Consider the following 17,090-nt stretch of genomic DNA (forward strand, 5'->3'; position numbering starts at 1 on the left):
ACAGAATTATGGTTATTAATATAATTTCTCTTAGATGAGAGATTGAACTAAAATGATACTGAACACAACATATTTTCTAAAAGTGATTTCTAAAAAGTCAATATCTAGTCCTATTGAGTTTCAGTTATTCACTGTCTGACTGAAATTTTATTTAGCTTTTCCATCACATGTACACTTCACTCTTATCAGGAGAGAGAAATTCTGCGAGACTAATGAACTAACCTGGACACGCTTTCTTTCTTTCCCCCATAAATACACATATTTGAGTGCTGCCCCCTGTTCTAATAATTTCCAAATTCATTTGCATGATTTCCTTCAATATTTCATAGAACTTACAAAATTAATCACTTGATTTCTATAATAATAACCACTCTGTCCCCTCCCTTTCTGTATTAAGGCTAATTTAAAGGGAGGAATTGAATTCATTTGGGTTTCATTGTTTACCCAAATTACACATCATAATGAGATCTCAGTAGGAAAGGACGCTGAATGCCACCTCCCAGGCTCGACCCGTACCTTGGGGCAAGAAAATACGATAGTCTAACCACGTAGTCATTATGACTTCCCAGATTATAGACTTTGGATGGTCAAACCTGTAGTTTTGGGCTCTTCTCATTTGTAAAATGCTAAAAGAAATGAAATAGGTAAATAAGTTTGAAGTAAGGTGGGCAAAAGCTTTAGGGGCAGCAGTTCCCATCACCATCACTGCAGGGGGTGGTGAAGATTTTATAATTTATGAAACTCACCGATACTCGATAAAATGACGTGCTGTCTTCTCTCTGTTTTCTTTTTCTATGGCCTTTTCTGCTTGGCCGAGAGTTTGGCATTGTTGATGGGGCAGGACAAGAGCAAACATAGTGCCAGGGCGCCGTGCAGGCCTGGTTGGGGGTCTGCCATCTTCTTGACCGATTTCAAGGGAAAGCAAGTTACTCTGAGCTTCAGGATAGAGATGGTTAGGGCTTGCGGTAGGCCTTGAGGCTGGACTAGAACTCGAGGAGGTGGCAGGGTTTCGCACTGATTCAGTGTGAAGTCAGTTCGGTCTGTCTCTTTACTCCCCACTCTCTCTCTGTGGAAGGTGCTCCAAGGGGATGGCCACTTGCGGTGGAGATTCTGAAAGGGGCAGCTGGCGGTGCCAGAGCAAATTCTTCCATCTGCGCCGTTTTCCTCGGTGCCTCCTTCGTCTCTGTGACCATCTCCCCCGTCTGCAGCCACCCTGACTCAGGTGCTCTGTTCCCGTGTGAAGGGGAGAGCCGAGCAAGGTAGTGGGGGCCATGTCCTAGCCTCCGATTCTGGAGCGTTCCCAGCTGGGCGACACCGAGGGAGATGCTGACCCTGAGCGGCTGGAGTGGACGCCGGTCGTCACCAAATCACAGCAATGAGTCAGCAGGACAATGCAGGTGATGAGTATTTTTTAAACCACAAAATCCTATGAGCAGTGTTTTAAGTGTTAGCTTTCCACTGAGTGACAGGATACCTCAGGATTCCAGCTTTCTCTTCACAAACCTAGGGCCTCAGGGAGCTGGTTATGGGAACGAACTGCTCTTACAGGACTTTATATATTCCGCAGCAATAGCGTTGCTGTGGTTATTACTACATGTGGTTGAAATCTCAGCATGAAGAGCAAGTAGCTGAAAAGCCTCCTTTCCAGCATTTGCTCGAAGGAAGTATCTAAAAATGGGTATTATTTGGTTGATTGAGTGAAATGTGCCAGGAAATTATAAAAATGTAAATGGCAAGACAGAGCAGGGGAATGGTAATGGCTCCAGGTGAGTCTGTCTGGAGGTGGTGGCGAGTCTGATGTTGACAGAGGGCTGCCCATTGGAGCGCTGTGGCCTGTTAGGTTCAGGCGCACAGGCCGGGAATCCTTATCAGGCCAGCGAGGTGGGCGTATGGTCACTCCCCCCGGACGAGCCCACCCACACCAGCCTGCCTGCCACCGCGTTGACCAGGACGAGACTTGCTGCGTCTCATGAGACCTGCACTGTGCTTGGGTTTCACTCCAAATGAGAAAGAGCTCGTTCCACTGGTTTGAGTGTGAATCCCACTCCATGCCCCTGGAGAGATCTGCAAATGCCCAGAACTCATCTTGTCTTCTCTCATCTTTCAGCACCATCCCTCTGAACTCCTCACCACTGAAGCCAAAATGATCTATTTAAAATGCAGATCTAACCACCACTCCACTTCCATTGTTGTCAAGCCGTCTAGAATAAATCCTGAATTCCTTAGCAGGACAGCAAAGCCCCGTATGATCTGGTAACACGGTCTTAAATCTGCCAGTCTCTAGCTAGCAATTTATGCTTTAATAATGCCAGAGTCCTTGAAGTCCACCAGCCCTTGCCCCTCGCCATGACCTGTTTTGCACCTTCGTGCCTTTGTAATGGTTCTTTGTTGGAACTTCATTGGAGCACTCTTCCCATACTCTCCTTACCTGGCTAGTCTTCCGTGGCCTTCAATACTTAACTCAGATGTCTGTTCTGACAGCCTTCCTTATATCTCCAGAGTGGGGTACAAGCAAGGTTGTGCTCTGTGCCCTCCTGAAACCTTGTGCATGCCTCTCTGGTGGTGGTACATTAAAGTGATCTGTTTATGTGCTGTTTCCCCATTAGAATATGGGTTTTTAACTACAAGGACTGTATTTTGTTTATCTCTAAGCCACAAACACTTAGCAAGAAACCTGGAAGCCTACACAGTAAGTGTGTCAAATTGAACCATTAGTGTGTCTCTAGAACCGTCCTACAATGTGCTCCATCTGTTGGCCCATGAATGGAAGTCTACCTTGATTCCTAGACAAAAAGGAGGTTTGAAGTGCTTACCAAGCCGATATGGAGAAGCTGGTTATTGTCTACATTTTATACTGAATAAATGTCCCTATGTTTCAAAAGTCACGTTAAGATCTCTGGTCCTTGCATTGTAATAGGCATTTTGGGATACAGCAGTGATCAGGCAGACCATCTGCCCCTGAAGGGCTTGTTTCGTAGGGGCACAAAGTTGAACAATAAATGCTGCAAGAGAAGCCTCGGCCTTGGGGTTTCAGTGACTAGACAGATTGCACATTCCTGAAAGAGTCAGGAAAGACTTGTGGGATAAGGGACACACCAAATAACCTGGGAAAGTGGCTAAGATTTTGAAAAGTAGAGATTGGGAAGAGGTACATGGGGAAGGGGGCGATGCATCTAGCCGGAGGAAACTTCCAAGGCAGGGTTGGAAAAACGCTGTGTTTGGGAAACGAGCACACTCGGTGGTTCACACTTTGGTCCCAAGGTGGCTCACTCTCCACCACTTACCCCCACCCCCTCTGTGCTCCAGCCACCCCAACTTTTTTCTCTAGCCCAGTGGTTCACAAATTTGAGTGTTAGAATCTTCTGGAGGGCTTGTAAGACACAGGTTGCTGGATATCACCCATGCCAGCTACCCGGTTTCCGATTCAGTAGGTCACACAATGCTGATGCCCAGGCCTGGGCCCATGTTTGAAAACCACTGCAAAGCTTTTTTCTTGACACCACCAGGACAAAGGCCTGAAGACATGCTGCTCACAACCAGTGCAGACGCCGCAGGAGATGCGCCTCCGATTCACCCGGCGCCCGGGGTCTGCAGGAGCAACCGCCCGGAGCCCACAGTGTCGCCCGCCGGCAGAGCCACCGTCGTTTAAGCTTAGAGCAGGCGGTGCTTCCCATCGTCCTGGCAAATGAACGACTAACGGGAACTGTCTGGTTCTGACACCCTCCCATGCCACTGCTCAAAAGCAGCCGAATCTATTCTCCCTTATATTTTGTCAATCAAAGATTGCTCCCCGAGGCTGTCCACTTGTCACATCTGCAGGCCATAAACAGAGTTGGAGCAGTTAGTGGTGGCACAGCAAGGGGAGAGGGCCATGGGACGGCTGGGCCTCTCAGCCTTTCTGCTCTGTGCACCCCTCTTCTCAGGGCAGATTCTCTAAACTGATGCCTTGAAATAGTTTTTAAACGTGGAACCCAAACGTGTCCATATCTTCCCCGGCCACTCTGTCCCTTCTGTCCTGTTAACTTTGCTTTGCCTCATGACATGAAGAATCAGGGTCTAGCATTTCCAGCAGCCAGGTAGAGTGTGTACACATTTATTAAGATTAATTAAAAAGTAACAAATTGTAAAGTAATAACATTAACAACCAGTAGAAAAAGTGTAGACATTTTGACAGTCTTTTTGAATTTCATTAAAAGATGGTAGTGACAGAAACCCCAGAGACTATTTCTACTTTACTAAAGAAATAGGTCACAGATTCAATTACAGTCACTGAAGCATGGACTCAATCTATCATGGCAAATTAAGTACATTTTAGCAACCTACTTTCCTTTAAAAATTTTATAGACACTTTCAGTGGAAGAAGAAAGACTATAGAAGAAAAAAAAGAGATTGCAAACCCAAGTCCTACCCTCACTCCCCCCCTCAGCTTTGAGTAAGCATCTGGCTTATTTACTTTGGGTATAAGACAGAAAATCATTAAGAAATGCTCAGCTCACTCACAATTATTACTCTTTGTGGTTTAATGATGCAGATTTGGAATTGGGGGTGGGAAATGGCTCCCAATTAGAATTGCTAGCCTTCCAAGGGGGGCTTTGTTCTGCAGGCTGAGCCCACCCTCTTCTTTTGAAAGAGGTCTATTTGTACTTTACAGCTTTTATGAAGATTTTGCCTTAGACTCTCAGAGCAGACACATTGTGTTCATTTCTGGAAAGATTAAATAGATGATGATAGATAGATAGATAGATAGATAGATAGATAGATAGATAGATAGATGATAGATAGATAGATAGATAGATAGATGATAGATAGATAGATAGATAGATAGATAGATAGATAGATAGATAGATAGATGATAGATAGGTGCTCATCTGGCCTGTGGATAGGGTTTAGCCACTTGCAAATATTGGGGCAATGCAACACCCTTTTGCCCAGAGCAGAATTGACTTCATATTGGGGGCTGGGATTTATGGAGGGCCTCTTGCCATGAAGCAGCAGGGCCATCTTGAAGACACTGCAGTAGCCACAGCGATTGTAGAGACTGAGAGGGTGAGACCTTATGCTTCCCCTTCGACAACTCAGAGCCTGGGGGCAGGACACTCACCACCCAGGGTCTTAGGAATCTGCTGTTTGGCGTGGCCAGGAGACTTCAGAAGCCCAGGTTTAGGTCTGGTGCCTAAAAAGACAATGCCACCAAAGCACCCACTCAGTTTAGTGCCGGTGTTTGTCTTGCCTTTTCACGTAGCACTCTGGGTAGCCTTCCCCGATGCCCTTTGTAATGGGTACAAATGAGATAAGCAATTGTGTGTGCTTCTGAGAGAATTGATAGAGATGCTTCATGCACCTCTGAATTATCTTGCTGTTGCCCAATTAAATATCTTGAGCCAGGCAGAAGGCTAACCACACTGGCAGAAACCCAGAGAGCCTTATTTCTAATTTTGGTAGCAAAATTGCAGCTTCCTCAGGGAATAGGTTTAATAGTAGTACTAAGGTGAAGATCGCACATGGTCAACGCCGCCCTTCAAAATATCGCAAATCCATGGGTATCCACAGTGTGCTTGCTTGGTAGGATGCATGACTCTCAGTTAAGAGCCAGCAGATCTTACAGCATGAGTTCCTTTTAACTACAGAGTTAAGGTAAGTGTGGGCTCATGTGTCTACCTGTGGGCTGTGAAACTGACCTGTGAGAGTGCTCCTGGGGGTGGCCGTGTGACCAGAATGGTGAAAGGTTGCAACAAACCGAGGCTGTAGGTGTTCATCTGCAGTAGCCATGCGTGGCCTAAATGGATGAGAGTGGCTGCCTGGCCTCCCAGTGAGATCAAAATGGTGTGCTAGCTACATTGCCTCTTGCCCAGTGTAGTAGTAATGCCCGAGTCTGAACCTATGCCTACTACCATGCTGGTGCAAAAAAACCCTCAATAGCTAAATATACTTACAAATTATAATATGTACAGTAATGTTATATCAAAATTTTATATGCTACATAAGATTTTACAGTTTACTTTAAATTATACTCAGTGCAGTGAGGTGTTTCTACTATGAGCTGAGACAGAAGAAAGAGCGGGCCTCATCTCAAGCTCACTTGTAGAGTGTGGAAAATTCCTGCAGCATTCAGGTGCTTTGGTTGAGCTCATCTGGGGTGGCCAAGTAGTGGTAGTTATACTTTAAAGTTGGTCAGTTGATCAAATGAACAGCATTGGTTGAGTATCATTGATTTACATTTTTATCCTTCTCATTATATATTTCTGAATTTGCATACATTAGAATCACTTTCAACAGGAGCCTCTTACACTGCTCTTTCCTGTCATTTGGGGAGCCATCGACCTGCGGTGCCATCCTTGTTGCTGGAGAAGTGGGAGGCGAGGATGGTGTTGAGCCTGAGAGTCTCCACCGGGCTTCTGACTACACAGGAGAGCACAGCTTCCCCAACTGACAACACAGGTAGGTGGGGCTACCCAGAGACACAAGTGCTTCGCTTTGCAGCCTCCAGAATTTTAAACCTCTGAGATCAATGCTGATAAGATAGGTATTTGAGAGCAGCCATTTGAAGTCAGGAATCAGTGGGATAATCTCTAGACATATTGTAAGGGACAGCTCAGAACTCTAGATAAAACCCATCTTTTTCTTTCTTGAGTTTTAAAATGGTATAATCATATGGTACACCAAGCATAGCATCCTCGGGAGATGGTTAGACTCAGAAGCTAATTTATCGTTATTGAATACGCACTCTGCAACTGCTCAGTGATTTGGGGCTTAACCCCTTTGTGCCTCAACTCCCTCATTTGCAAAATTGAGACAATAGTCATACCCACCTCATAGGGTTGTTGGAAGGACTAAGTGACTTCACGCATGTAAATCGTTGAGCTCGGGGCCTGGCACCGTGCGCTGAAGGAGTGTAGCCCTTGTCTGTGCCACCGCAGGCAGTATGTATGTGGTCATAGTTGTTGAGACGGCTCATTCTTTGTCTTCAGTTAGATTTTCTTTTCCCAGCTTAAATAATAGGAGACAAAATGGAATATTTTCAGGGAAAAAAATGTTGCCCTCAGTCTCTGGTGAACCATTGCCACAACACCATGGTAAAGTGGATTTGGACCTGGATGATGGTTCCTTCCAGCTTCCCATGAGTGAGGTTGGTCAAGTTCTTGAAACTTTTTGAGCCCCAGTTTCTTTAAGTGCAAACATGGAGGTTCTATATATTTTTTGCACCTTTTTAAGTAGGATTCTTATTAGGCCTTATGAAAAAATTCTTCATGTTTATGTAGCACTTATTTTACTAGCTCATTTCTCATAAATCTTTGCATTTAAGCCTCATGCTAACACTTGCATATGATCTTTCCCAATTTACAAATGAAGAAATGGAGGCCACACATTTCCCAAGGCCACAGAACTGTTAGTTGGCAAGTACGTAAGGCTCCCAAGTTCAGCAGTATTTCTGATAGACCGTAAATGCATCACGTTAGATAAATGACATACGGGGAATTGCAGTGTGTGATATAAGTGGGTTGTTTATTATTTGAAGATTCTCCCTTTGATACTGTGTAGAGAGAGAGAAAGGGAGAAAGCACAGAGACAACGTGCTTCAGTTACAAAAGTCATCCACACACACTGGTCAGCGATGAAGCTGGAACCCCCGCAGCATCGGGGTGCCTGTGTCTAGTGCTGACCTAGGAGCAGCGTCATGCTATTTACGCCATTGCTTCCTCATATCCTTTACCCTTCTTTCTTTGCTGGTTTCCCTTCAGGGTGACCCCTAGCTCACCTATTACACAGTCATTTTTGTCCACATGGAAATTAATTAGTTGATCATGGTTTTCAGCAACAAACACACAAAAAACAGTGAGTTTGAGCTCAGGGGGTAAAGGGAGCTCCAGAAAGCAGGCTCACCAGGGTTTCTGGGGCGAGTTGTCCCCTCCCAGCCGAGTCCCACCCTGCCGTCCCCCGCGCCTGCTCCCGGAGCTCCACCATCTCCTGATGAACTTGGCGTAATAACCGTGCACAGCTGGACGGCAGTATGGCTTGAGAAGAAGTGTACTCACAGCCTGTGATGTTAGATGAGCTGCAGTTTGCTCAGACCACTAGTTGTGAGGCCAGGCATCGGTGTGAAAATGAGAAATTTAGTGACCTGTATAGATAGGAACAGCAAGAGTCACACCTGGAAATTCTGTAATATTTTTCAAGTTGCTATGCACATCCACACACATTTCAGGCAATTTTTACAATAATTTGGTGAAATAGACAGGATTATTATTCTTATTATAGAGTAAACAAACCTGAGACGGGGAATTTTAAACCTGTCCTCTCCTATAGCCGCTCAGGGGCGGACTCATGTCTTTGCTCACCCTGCCTTGCCGTGCAGACACTCAGGTTTTGCCTGCCCAGGGCCATCTTTCTGAAATAGGTGCCCTTTTATTCTGGGGACACCTATGCTCCCAATCCCAAACATTTGTTTCCAGCTACCATCCTCCTATGAGGCCTTAGTTTCCCAGTCGTACTTCATTGATGGACAGCCGGACATCTGACCCACTGTATGTAGATCTTTGCCTAGAATTTTTCAAATTGGAAGTGGGAGATAGAGTCAGCAAGTTTCCAATCCAGGAAACAGGCAGGCATGATTTTCATTGTGTTGATAAAGCAGGTTTGGGAGGAAAGAAGGAAGTCCACACAGGGAGGTACAGAGCGAGAGGGAAGTGAGAGGATCTTGGTGGCTGGCATCCCTGGTTCCAGTTGTTCCCAAGACCTCATCCCTTGGGAAAATAATCTTTCAATAAATTCTTTCTTTTTCCCTCTAAGTTTCTTCAACATGCCCTCATATTTCTAAATGAATCAAGTGATATCCCTAAAAATCACCTTGATCTGTGTCAAAAAGCTGACTCAGGTTTTCCTGTCTGTCCTCACTTAGTAGCTAGCTACCTATCTATCTGACCCACCCAGTTGTGGACACAGGGAACATGATACAGAGACTTGAACAAGGCTGCTAATTAGTTAAGCAGATCGTATGTGTCTAAGATCTCAGTGTCAGAGTTGACTCATATACAGATACGTGTTCCCTCCATTCCTACCAAAGCAGTATCATTCAGGACTGTGAGGATAATTAGCTTTAACTTGGCATAAGCAGATAATTACATCCCTGACCAGGTTTTAGTGAGATACCATTTCTCTGCTTTTTAAATCAAGGTTCTAAAATCTCAGTGTCACAGGAACATTTTTTCATTGGTATAGAGTCCGTAATATGGAGCCGGATTGATAGGTTAAGAATCTCAGCTCTGGCATTTACCCTCTGGGTAACCTTGGGCAAGTTTTCGATGCCTGAGTTATGTCATCTGTAAAATGGGAGATGATTCTAGAGCTACTTGCTTTGGTTATAACAATAGAGGCTAAATAAGTCAATATCTGTAAAGTGCTTAGAATAGTGCTTGCGCACAATGCGTGCTGCGTAAACAGGAGCTGTTCTTCTTCAATGAATTTGTATTTTGTGATACCTTTCGCACGTGAAGAACTCACTGTAATTATTATAAATGAATATGTTAATGTCGTGCTTTCAAATATCAAGACTTCAAGCATGACCTCTAAGAAGAACATTTTAACATACTTCTCAGGAATTAAATAAAAGATATTGAATAATACAGCTAACAGATAACTTTATGTTGTTCTGTGTAAAGAGTTTTCGTGATACCAGCAGGTAGTAAAGGGATGTTAAAGGAAGAGCAACTTAGGCGAGGAATTCCTGAAGCCTCCATATTTCAGACAAGGCTATTCTAGGGCTAGGGAGTGACGACATGGTGACGCATTTGGAGACACTCTCTTTAGTTGGAGCTAAGTGGGGAGCAGCTTGAAGACGGAGACTAACGTATGTCTGCATCCCAAGCACCAAGCACGGTTCTTGAAGCACAACAGTGGTCTGTGTCATATTAAAGATGAGAAATGCTCTTCTCGTCTGACTTGACTTTGCTGTCACGGAAAACTGGTGACAGAGTTCATGTAGGAGAGCTGAGATGGTAAGAATGGCATCGAAACTCCAAGACAGTTAACTAGTTTCATGCCTGGGAAGAGAAAGGGGAAACTTTTCATGTTATTTCTTTAAAGTTCAGAAGCATTTTGAGTTCACAAGAGTGATTTCTTATAGAACTTCAGGTGCTAAGAAAATGACAAGAGTGTATTATTTTGACATTAGGAAAATGTAAGGGACCTAAGTTAGTGATTACCATCGAGAGACTGGAGGGAGAAAATGTGCCTGCATACCAGGAATTGTAACTCTTCTAACTCGTTCCTTCTGCAATTCTTTTGTTTATGTCCAACTCATAGAGTGAGCAGTTAAGTGTCATTTCTATAAAATTGCATGTTTTATACAGGAAAAACTGTAATGTTTGAACCATGATACCCAACTAGCCACATCCGAGAAGGTGTTTCTAACGCCCGTGCACCCCCTGTCCCCAAGGCAGAGCTACTCGGTGATGGCCACTGGGCCGTTACCATGGCATCCCAGAGGAAGCGGGAAGGCTGTTCTTTCATGAGGGCATTCTTTCAAATTCAGCTCCATTAAGCGGTGGCAGGCATTGCATCTCAGAACTTTTAGCTTTTTTATAAAGTGTAGCAACATTTTAGATTTTTAGTTCATGATTTTTAATAGTCTGCTTTGCAAGTGGGGCTAACAGTATACCCATGCATACTGTTTTGTGTGTACAAAACATTCATTGTGCACTGCGGGGAGTGCAGTTGGCGAACTGAGGGACTGGAGATCGAAGGAGTAGAGCTGATGGGAGAGTGGTGCAAATGAGGTACATGTAACTACACCCACCCATTTTTTCAAAGCTCAGAACAGAACCCTTTCACAGCTACTTAAAACTAGAAGTAAAATTTCCAGCAATATAATTTCTACATTTGTGTAGCACTTACATTAACAAAGCCTTTTGTGTACACTATTCCCTTTAATTATCACAAAACACTCTGAAATAGGCAGCTGTTACCACCCCAGACACATGTCTTGATGAGGAAACTATTGTGTGGAGAAATAAGTGGTTTGGTAGCCAGAATATGCTCTGAGGTTCAATTAGATAGCTTGTCTCCTTGTAGCTGTTTATATAAGGGATCTAGCAAGTTTCCAACCCAAGAAGGTTGTCTGTTCTTGCATTTTTCCCTCTCTTGTAGCTTCTTAATACTCACTAGCTCTAAAAGTCTGAACTCTGTAGGGCTGCTGAGCAATCCCCTGCTTTCTAGGCACCAGATCTATAAATCTGGTTTTTAAGTTTTCTAAAGCAAATGCCTAAGGCCATCTTCAGGACTTTTTTTTTTTTTTTTTAAATATATCTTTATTGATTTCAGAGAGAGGAAAGGAGAGGGAGAGAGAGAGAAACATCAATGATGAGAGAGTCATTGATCGAGCCCGCAACCCGGGCATGTGCCCTGACTGGGAATCGAACTCCGATCGCCTGGATCCCAGGTCGACGCTCAACCACTGAGCCACAGCCGGCCGGGCTTCAGGACATTTTACAATAGATTTTCTTATAGTTGTACAGTAATGAAATAGACCTAAGAACTCTCACAAATTTTTATTTATTCAAAGAAACAATAATTTATTAAATCCTAAGAAAAGGTAGGTATATTTTGTGATTTCCCAGAATCCATTTCCTTCTCCTGGGTTTCTTCTGGACAATGCCCTGCTCACCGAGAAATGAGAGTTTGGGTGAGGTCGATGGTTCCCAGGTCGGGGTAGGGATTCTGATTGGGCTGAGCCAGCAGGCCACGCCCACATTCCTGCCTGAGATTGGCTTAGAGATGGACCCATGACCCAGCCTGAGCCAATAAGAGGGCGAGTCACAGGCAGGGAACTTTAGGGAGAGACGCCGAGTTCTGCTGAGCAGTGTGGTTCGGGGGACCTGCTGGGTTATCTTGTTACCCCGAGGAGGCAGACTGGCACCTCGGAAGCTGTGAGGCGCAGCTGGCTGGCGAACCTAAGACCTCGAGGCCTGGCCTTCAGTGACATCCTTTGAGCAACTAGGACTTCTGGACTTTTCTAGTAAGTGAGCCAACATGATCCTTTATTCTTTAAGCCAGTTTGCTGGGTTTCTGGCTTATCCACTGTGCATTTGGCCCCCTTCTGATAAGTCCCTTCTCCCACTGCCATCAGCGGAGGGCAAGGGCAAGAGCCCCGGACCTGAGTCCATGGCCACCTCCAGTGCTTGCCCGCTGCGCATGTCTGTGAGACAGCAATGATTAAAAAATAATATTTAACCTGCAGTGCTATCTAGAGAATCAGATGAAATGCTGATGATAAAACACACCCCACCAGCATTAATGATCTTTCTGAAGGGTGCTACTTTAATCTAGAAATTGTTGTGGAGCCCATTTCTTCCTAGTTCTTTCCAGGGATAAATTTGTAATGATCTGGCAGCAGATCTAAAGCCGGAGAGAAGCAAGAAGGGCTACGTGCAAATAGGTCATAGGTAGAAAAATAAAACTCGTTTTCTAGCGTCATCGTTATTTTATGTGGGGCCTGATTTAATGCAGTATGGAATATTCCACTGAATGAAATCATTGCAGACTTTAAGCAGCAAGCTAAGATATTAAGAGGCAGAGTTCTCACATTGTGATTGATCATATTAAAATAATTTAGTTCAAAGTAGGCACCATTATGTCTCATCTAGAATTTCCTCTAATGTGAGGAAATGTTTCTGCACGGTACATTTGCTCAATTTCGCAGCAGCTGTTCCCGAGCCAGAGATCCTTGCAGCTCTGGGGGGCTGGGATGCTGGGGCTTCTGGAAGCTGGGCAGTGTCCCTTTGACCTCACCACAGAGTGGGCATGAGCCCTAGGCTCTCTTGTCTTGCCCAGCTGTTGCGTGCCCCAGGCCTAAGTTCAAAACTGGCTCCATTTTTCTGGCCTCACTGATTCGAGCTGTATAAACATGGAAAAGGCATTGCCTAGAGCTGTCCCCTTTCAAGTTGAATTCATTCCAATGGCCCCATCTTGTGGAAGAAATGGAAAATAGCCAGACTTCTTTCCCCCTCTTTGGGGCGATGCCTCAGAAGAACATATTCAGCCCATCTCTCTTCCTCTCTCTGCCTATGATTGCTATCACAGAATACATTTAGAATAATTTATTTTGAAGGAAGGCCAGTATTCCTCATCTGTCTGCAACCTGACCTCCTTTCTTCACTGGCAGGACCAGTACCTGCTAATTGCATTTGCAAGTGCTACACAGAAGTCTGGCTGCATTTAGGCCCGAGTCAGATCGCGTTTCTGCAGGTCTCAGCCTGCTGAGCTCTTCTCAGGACCCCGGGAGCATAGTCACTGTCACACGTCCATCTCTCTGAGATGTCTCCCCTACTTCCACCCCACCTTTCATGCATTCCTTTGTGCATGGAGGTCTGTTCAGAGGAAGAGTAGATGGAATCAGTTCACTTATTCACCAGTTTGCTTATTCATTCGTTCATCCATCCATTTAACATTTATTCATTGAGGACCGTCTTTATACTGAGCACTATGCTAGGTAATAAGAAAAAGGGATTAGCAAGACAGCGATATTCTCTGCTCTGATGGCGTTTACACCAAAGTTGAAGTTGACTAGGTAGACATTGGTCAAGTAATCAGACAAATACATAATTACAAAATGTGATAAGCCTATGAAATGAAATTAAAGGGTACTATGGGACATAAAAGAAGGTACCTCACCTTTCCTGGTGAAGGGACATTCGAGCTGAGATCTGAAGACGTGGGAGCTAAGGGAATGGCAAGGGGTGTGGCAAGCACACTATAAGCAGAGCCTTTGCATCTTGAGGGAACATAGTGCCTGGAATAGAGAGAGGCCCATGGCCAGGCCTCGAGGAAATGGCAGGAGTTCGGTCATCTGACCATGCGGCTTGTAAATACGAAGCAGTGCCCACCAATCAAACAGGACTGACTCAGTCTGATGGTCCTCTGCTTTAGCTCACAACAGTCGTGACAAAGGAGTCAGACCGGTGCTTTCTGAATGTCGCCTTCTTGTTCTGGGCCAGGACGCTGCGGTTCCACTGTCCATCCCGTGCTCAACCATCCAGCCCTTGCCTCACAGTGGCATCTGTAGACGGAGCTGCATAACTTCTCAGATTACAGCTTTGCAGTCGGCCACTGAGGCCCATCCAGCACCTAAAGGTGTTGTGTGTGTGTGTGTGTGTGTGTGTGTGAGAGACTGTTGCTCCTGTCTCTAAGCAACAAGACCAGCTTGCCTCCTCCCTCAGTCAGCCTGAAAGTTGCACAACACTGACACCTGGTGTTTGTGTGGGGTTTGAGATTGCACAGGCTCCTGAGACTAGTCCACACTGCAAACTTAGCAAGAATAAATGTTTGAAAATGTTGGGCAGATGTATGTTCACATGTACACACGCACACGCACATGCACACACACACATGCACACACAGGCATGCACGCCCTCTATAGTCTTTGGTTTTGAATTTCTTCTGACTTTCCAATAATGTGCATGATAAAAGGCTAATTTCAATTTGTTGTTTTCTTGTTCACAGTGTTTGCCAACAGGACGTGAGGTTCATGTGATAGAAGGTTAGGTTCTGCCTGGCCTTGGGAGAAAAAAATTGACAAAATAGAAATCAGTGTTTATTTAGCATATATTAATACAAGGCATAGAATTAAGTAGGAAAAAGCTGTCACCTAAGAATAATTCAGTAATGGTGATTTTATGGATGAAAAATATTTGCATACTAATATATAATTTCTAAAGCATTTTAGCATATATTTCCACATTCCCTCAGTCATTCATCCATTTATTCCTTCATTTAATAGTGATTATCGAGTGCCTGCTGTATGCGAATGATTAGGCTGCAAGGAACCTCTTGGACGTGGCAGGGCAATTAAGAGAGCTCCTAACCAAGTATGCTTTGGAGTCAGACTTAGCTGCTTTGCCTCCGAGTCCTTGGTGTTGACTGGCCAGTGATGACAACAGTGCCTATCTTACTGAAATGTGAAGATTAAAGAAAAAAGTAAATGTAATACATTCACCACAGCATCTAGTACAGCACAGTTTACCAATGAACCTTGGCTTTGAGAATGGCAAGGTTTATTTCATTGCTAATTTTCATTTTAGGAAACAAAAGATTTTCAACTTGAACATGCTTAGTGATGGGAAAGTAAAACGTGGGCATGCGGTTCATGAGTTCATCAGTCTGGGAAGATACTAGGGTTAATGGAAATGCTCAGGTTGAAAAGGTTAGAATAAAGAAACTCTGGTGTCTAAGAAGTTTTGACATCTTTCTCTGGGGAAATTGGAAGGAAACACCATTCTCGGGGCAATGCTTTGGGAACACAGGCTATCGGGGCTGGATGATGGGAAGGTCAGAGATGGACAGCAGGCCATGAGTTATGAAGCCCTTACAAGGGCCCTGGTCTGAGTCAGTCCGACACTGAAGCGCGGCGGAGATCACGGTGGGAACGTGGAGGGGGTCCACGGAGGACTCGTGAGGAATGCTCGAGAGGAGAGGAGGTGTCTGCTCACTGGTCATTGGCCTTGTTGGCAGGAAGCTGCATTGTCACCTACTGGAACCTCACTCCTTGGACATACAGAGCAGAGGGCCTGCTGCTTTTTCCGGCTTGCTGTTTGCATTTTGTGGAGCTTAGATTCTTCAGAAAATTCGGCGTGTTCCAGCAACCTATTTATGCTGTGAACACTTAATCAGGATGAGTTTCCTGGCAGATTACTGCCTCTGGCCATCAGAAGTCAGACATTTTTCTTTCTTCTTCTTCTTTTTTTTTTTTAATATGTCTTCATTGATTTCAGAGAGAGGAAGGGAGAGGGAGAGCCATCGCAACATCGAGGATGAGTCATTGATCGGCTGCCTCCTGCGCGCCCCCGACTAGGGATCGAGCCCGCAACCCAGGCCTGTGCCCCGACCGGGAATCGAACCGCGATCTCCTGGATCCTAGGTCGATGCTCAACCGCCGGCCAGGCCATTTTTCTTTCTGCAAAAGGGAACCAAGAGGGAATTTGCAAATACAGTATGACTGGTCTCGTGTCTGGATGCTCTGGTTTTAGACCTCCCAAGAAAGAGTCTCTAAAAGATGCTTCTAGAAAGTGAAGAGAATTGAGTCTTTAATGAAGTAAAAGTAAAGAGAATGCTAGTTAAGAGATGGAGACACTTTACTCATTTAAGAAATACATATAAAACTTTCTGATGCGTAGCAAATACACATTCTTTTCTTAGAGCTGAAATATTGGCCAATGTTGATCATATGGCCATAAAGAAAACCTTAACAAATTCTAAAATATAGGGCTCTTAGAGAAACTCAAACCCAAGTTTGCAAATCATTTAGAAAAGCATGTAGCTCGTTGTGGATATTTAAGTTATTAAATAAGAAAGATTTTAAAAATTGAAATGAATTAAATAATTAACTTAAGAAACTAAAGCTAACATCAAAACAATCCAAATAAAGGCCTGAGATAAGTAATGATGATAAAAGCTGAATTCGGTGATTAGAAAACAAAATGCAATTAATAAACAAAAAGCTTCTTCAGAGTGTCCATGTGACCCCGTCTGTCCTGAAAGTCTAGTGGAAAAGAAACAAGAGGAGAGAGGAAAAATCTTTGCAGTAACGCAGACGAGTAACTCTCGGAGCTAGGGGAGGGGAGGGGATACTTTGTGCAGACGTACGCCAAGTTTAAAACCTAGATTAAGTGTAGCTTCCTAAGGACATGAATTATTAAACTTAGCTCAACCAAGGTAAATACCTGCACTATTTCAGTAATTGTAAAAGAGATATAAACACTTGTCTGATGCACCATTGAAAAAGTTGCCAGGATTACCAGCAACCATGCTGCTAACCTTGGTCAAACAGACAAATTCACTGTAAGGCGCACCTCCCAAAACTCGCAAGGAGATAGATAAACCCAACAGACCTCTAGCTATTCCAAACAGCACCGAAGGTAATGGTCTCACATAAAGAATTGTTTATATTTGGAACTGTATCAATAGGGAGGAAAGTCCCAGAAGTGGCGTTGTAGAGTCAAAGGGTTTAAACACTTGTGACTGACAGACACGAGCAGCTTCTGACTTTCCCTTAGCTGCAGTTTCCCCATCTGTGGAGGGGGATAGTGGTAAACATGCCTCGT

Source organism: Miniopterus schreibersii (assembly GCF_964146895.1).
Source record: "Miniopterus schreibersii genome assembly, chromosome: 18".
NCBI classification, from domain to species: Eukaryota; Metazoa; Chordata; class Mammalia; order Chiroptera; family Miniopteridae; genus Miniopterus; species Miniopterus schreibersii.